Consider the following 6298-nt stretch of genomic DNA (forward strand, 5'->3'; position numbering starts at 1 on the left):
GGTTTCTTAACTAATCTCCTAAATAGTTCATCCTTTCTCCATAGATTCGAAATACCAACTTTATTTTACATACAATCATGATTCTCTATCATCTGTTCTTAAATACATGATTATATATGTAAAATACGATATATTTATAAAAATATTAATAAAAATAGGGGCACCTGGGTGGCTCAGTGGGTTAAAGCCTCTGCCTTCAACTCAGGTCATGATCCCAGGGTCCTGGGATTGAGCCCTACATCGGGCTCTTTGCTCAGCAGGGAGCCTGCTTCCCTCTCTCTCTGCCTGTCTCTCTGCCTACTTGTGATCTCTGTCTTTCAAATAAATAAATAAAATCTTTTTAAAAATATTAAAAAAATATAAAACATTTTTATAAAATATATTTATATGTAAAATATATTATACCACATATAAACATATTTATATATACTTTTTCTATATTTACATATGTATGTATGAAGGAAAATGTATACACTCTTTAAAATTTAACTATTAGCTATTTTAATTAACCTAACTTTTGTTCCACTTAAAATACTGGTAAGGCAAATAAATTCTTTTTCTTTTTCTTTCAAAATTTCCTTTGCATTCATGATATATTAATTTTCCAGATAATCTTTAAAATCAGCTTCTCACATTTTATTAGAAACCATTTTACTTAAACTGGGATTATGTTAGGGCTTATAGGATGCTTTTTTAAAAAGACTCATTTAATATATTTAATATTCTCATTCAGGAACATAGTCTTGTTTATCCTTTTATTTATTGCTCTTTGCTCTCATAAAGATGTGTAAGTAATTTCAAATCCTTTATTTCTTCTTAGGTTTATTCCTAGATATTTAGTGGCAATTGCTCTTATTATAGCTATAATCATCTGTCATTGATACTTTTGAATAAGATGTTACTATGTTAAAGACAGACTCTTGATTTGTATAACTGATTTGCATACTGCCAAATTAGGGAAACATTATTATTTCTAAAAGTTTCTATTTGATTGTTTTGAATTTTGGGTGCAAAAAACCACTTTACCTATTATTCAGAGCAGGTTCACAAATCCTTTCCATTATTTATATTTCTCACTTATTTTCTTACTTGTACTTTAATGAGGCTCTCCAGCAGAATATTAGATGAATAGTAGCAGATATGGCAGTCAAGTTTCACTGTTAATTATGAATTCCTATAGAATTATTATGGATGTTCTTTATCAGGTGAAGCAGTTTCTCCTCTTTGTCAAGGATTAAAATTTTTTTTAAAACCAGTGTTGAGGGGTGCCTGGGTGGCTCAGTGGGTTAAGCCGCTGCCTTCGGCTCAGGTCATGATCCCAGGTCCTGGGTTCGAGCCCCATGTCGGGCTTTCTGCTCAGCAGGGAGTCTGCTTCCTCCTCTCTCTCTCTGCCTGCCTCTCTGCCTACTTGTGATTTCTCTCTGTCAAATAAATAAATAAAATCTTTAAAAAAAAAAAACCAGTGTACGAATTTTATCAAATTACTTTTTTTTTAAATTTCTTTTCAGCATAACAGAATTCATTGTTTATGCACCACACCCAGTGCTCCATGCAATATGTGCCCTCCTTAATACCCACCACCTGGCTCCTCCAACCTCCCATCCCCCAGCCCCTTCAAGACCCTCAGGTTGTTTTTCAGAGTCCATAGTCTCTCATGGTTCACCTCCCTTCCAATTTCCTTCAACTCCCTTCTCCTCTCCATCTCCCCATGTCCTCCATGTTATTTGTTATGCTCCACAAATACGTGAAAACCATATGATAATTGACTCTCTCTGCTTGACTTATTTCACTCAGCATCATCTCTTCCAGTCCCGTCCATGTTGCTACAAAAGTTGGGTATTCATCCTTTCTGATGGAAGCATAATACTCCATAGTGTATATGGACCACATCTTCCTTATCCATTCATCCATTGAAGGGCATCTTGGTTCTTCTTTCCACAGTTTGGCAACCGTGGCCATTGCTGCTATGAACATTGGGGTACAGATGGCCCTTCTTTTCACTACCTCTGTATCTTTGGGGTAAATACCCAGTAGTGCAATTGCAGGATTATAGGGAAGCTCTACAAATAGCTATCAAATGACTTCTTATATACATCATGACTATAGTTTCTGCTTCCATATTTTGAAATAAAGAATTACCGCGGGCACCTGGGTGGCTCAGTGGGTTAAGCCTCTGCCTTCAGCTCAGGTCATGATCCCAGTGTCCTGGGATCGAGTCCCACATCGGGTTTTCTGCTCCGCGGGGAGCTTGCTTCCTCCTCTCTCTCTCTGCCTGCCTCTCTGCCTACTTGTGACCTCTGTCTGTCAGAAAAATAAATAAAATCTTTAAAAAAAAAAGGGGGGGGGGGGGCGCCTGGGTGGCTCAGTGGGTTGAGCCGCTGCCTTCGGCTCAGGTCATGATCCCAGGTCCTGGGTTCGAGCCCCACATCAGGCTTTCTGCTCGGCAGGGAGCCTGCTTCCTCCTCTCTCTCTCTGCCTGCCTCTCTGCTTACTTGTGATTTCTCTCTGTCAAATAAATAAATAAAATCTTTAAAAAAAAAAAAAAAGGATTACCGCAATCATTCAGATTCATATCACCTTAAACAAATCTACTTAATTATGGCGCCTTTTACATATGTAATTCTTGATAATATTTTTGGATCTTTATATCAATACTCTGCAATAAAATTTGTCTACAGTTTTCATCTTTCTGTAGGTGATTTTTTTAAGTGATTTTTCCTAGTTTATAGAATGAATGAGAAAGCGCCTCTAGAATGTAGACTCATGTCTCCTATGCTGATTAATAGTTAAAATAAATTAGAAACTACCTGTTAATAAATAGATTAATAAATAAGTTGCTAGTGAAATAATTTGAGCCTAGTTTCCCTTTGTATGTCAAGTCTTTAATGGCCTTTATCTTTTCATTTTCTAAACAGTTAGTGGTCTATTTAGTTTTCTACCTCATCTTGAATCAAATTTTACACTGTATATTTTTCATAACAATCTTACATTTGAGTATGATTTTAAAAATTATTTACATGCATGGCACAAAGTGTTCTGTCAGAAATTTTTGGAATACATCATGCTCTTGTGATTATGTTCATTATTTCTTACTAACAATTTCCACTCTATTTTCCTTTTTTTCCTTTCCTCAGACTGACAAAATAATTGTCTATTTAATGACTCTTTGCAAATAACCAGCCTTGGTTTTCATTTATAAGCCTATCTTTTATATGGAACTGTAACTGCAAGAGTGTAAAAGTTAATCTTACACTGGAGAATATAAAGTGAACAATCATTTCATTCTATGAGCTTCCCAATCCCCCACTACTCCCTAGTGGAAACTATTACTAACAGTTTGGATTGTGTTCTTCCAGAAGTTTTTAAACATTTAATTGTATTCTAAAAAGGTGAATGGCTTCATATAGTACATGTTGTATTGTGACCAAATTTTTGTTTAACCCAACATCTGAACTTTCAAGAAAATGCAATCATTACAATTAGTAATAATCACTATAATAAAATACTCACATGATATATTGCAGTTCTATATTAGTAATCACTTTATTTATGATCTATCACTCATAGATAATATGGATATAGCCTGTCAGCTATTGAAATAAAACTCAAATACACATAAGGCCAATGATTTTGTTCATTAATTTATGCTTGCTGTACATGCAAACATGTTATGAAAATACTGCTCATGCAAGTATAGAAAACATATTGTTGCATTGATAATTTGCACTTCAAATGTCACTTATTTATTTTATACTGTTATTTATACATTATACTGTTTCCCAAGAAATATGTATCAATACTTACTTGGCCATAGGCATCGTTCTAAGAACAGAGGATATACCCAGGCAGATTTAAGAAAACGCATACAGTCTCAGGGTTCCCACTCTACTCACTCTTCATTATTTTTTATACTTGTGTGAAAATGAACTCCATTGTCACTAAGGTGACTGTCTTTACTACCCACTTCCAATAACTTTGGATATTGCTTTTCATAAACGTGATTCTCTTAACTTTTTCTCTGCTTTCTCTCCTGTTTTTTGGTTTCCTATAATGTCTTGCTTTTCTAACCCTAAAGCACAGACCAATTAGGAAGAACAATAATTTCTTAACAACTGTTTAGAAGAAAACACACAAATAGAACTTAAGACACATGAAAGACAAACATATATGAGAAGGAGTATTAACTACCCTAAGAATATGCTAGAGGAGTGACTTCCCAAGGAAGACAGGTGAGACTCCAAGATTCATTAGAAATTTATAAAATTGTTAAGTGCCCAAAAGGGAAGGTCACTTACATGTTCAGTTACACTTTACTATGAGGGATAGATAGAGGTAATTCAGAGATTTATTTACATTACCTAAACACGTTAGACATTTTCAGGTCCACATATTTTTTTATTGTTCTCTTTTCTCTGGGTAGCTTTCCTTCCCCTTGTCTGTTTAGCAAATTCTTACATATCTTTCAAGAGTGAAAATCTCACTTTCTTTGTGAAGTCTTTCCTAACCTCGTTTCCTTTCCCTCCCTGCCAGCTTACTCCCAGGAAAATGGACCGTGATTTTCTTTGTGCCTCCCTGCACCCTGGACCTTACTTGTTTCCTGAATCCTCTCTGAACTCTAGGCATTTTCAATATATAGATTATTTTACTCTGCTATAACCAACCCACGACCGGCATGGAGTAGCAGATGCAACAAATATGTGTCAAATAAGAGAGAGGCTGGTGATGTTTCCTTCTCTATTGAGCCTACTGCCTGATGGTTCTTTGGTTCCCATGTGTTCAGTTCCAAACTGACATATTTTTTTCGATTTCAAGAACAAACAAATTTAACCCTATGTCCCCTCTCAAATCACACCCACTCTTGGTTGCATCACTGAACATTGTATATTTTTTTCATTGTCACATAGGCTAAATGAACACAAGCAAAATGCATAGTGGACTCTGTCTGACTCATTTATTTGTGGACTACTTTGAATTTCACACTGAGTCCACAATGCAATGAAATGAAAGGGAAGATAAAAGGGATGCTTTCTTTGTTGCTTCATCTTCTTACTCAAACTGGAATCTCAAGTAAGAACTTAAAGATACGGAGGAAGCTAGCTATGATATCTGTGAGAAGAGCTTTCCAGGCAGGGGGAACAGCCAGTGCGAAAGGATATAAGGTAGAGACACACTTGGTGTATTCAAAGATGAGGTAAGAAAGGGGTTTGGAGGACTTGAATCACATGAGGCCTTGTAGATGACTGTAAGGACTTTGGCTTTTGTTATGAGAGATATGGAAAGCCCCCAGAAGGTTTTGGATATAGGAATACTATATTTAAATATATATTATTTTAAAAATTCTATGGTTGCTGATTTGAGAACACAATGTAGAGATAAAAGGGTGAAAAAAGGACACTACTCTCTTTCTGGGTAAGAGATGATGGTGATGGTTTAGGTGATAACAGGGGAAGTGGTGAGAGGTGCTTGAATTCTGAATATGTTTTCAGGGCAGATTTACTGATGGATTTTAGTTTGCGTATAAAAGAAAGAGGAATAAAAGCTGGCTCTGATTTTTTATTCTGAGTAGATAGAAGGATAAAGTTGTCAGCTACTTAAGTGGGGAAGATTGTGAGTAGATTTTAAAGGAGCAAGATCAGAAGTTTGGCTCTGGGTACATTAAGTCTTTTATGTCTTTAAGACATCCAACTGGAGATGTCAAGTGGGAATTGGACAAATGAGTAGGTAGTTTAGGACAGACGTCTGGGCCACAGATATAAATCTGGAATTTGCTGGCACAGAGGTGGTACTAAAGGCTGAGAGAATGGTTAGGATCACCAAAGGAATGAGCACAGGTAAAAGAAGAAAAGGTAGAAGAAGGTTTAAGGATTGAGTCCTTGAGACTCAAAGAAACCTGAATCCAAATCACAGACACCTGACTCTGATGTCGTATGAATTTCAGAAATTCATTACAGTTTCTTAATCTGTAAAGCACAGACCTGGTATAAGGATCTGTGACCATACTCTTTAGGCACTAAGTACAATGCCTGTCCAATGGCAAATGCTCAGTAAGTGGTAGTTCTTTGTTTTGTTGTTGCTATTAAAAATAACTAAAAAATGGTTTCCAAAGGGTCCCTTGATGATGTAATCCATATTTGGAAGCGACCAGATTTTAAAAACCCAGTCTGGCCAGAGCAGTCCATTTTTAAATATTCCTGCTAAGCGAGGAGTCTGAGAAAAAAGGAGGAGGCATGAAATAACCACAATTTTTTTGCTACATTTAAAGAAGTTTCTCCATCCTGACCTTTCCCTCTTGGTGACA

The sequence above is a fragment of the Lutra lutra genome, chromosome 9 (assembly GCF_902655055.1).
Source record: "Lutra lutra chromosome 9, mLutLut1.2, whole genome shotgun sequence".
Classification (NCBI taxonomy): Eukaryota; Metazoa; Chordata; class Mammalia; order Carnivora; family Mustelidae; genus Lutra; species Lutra lutra.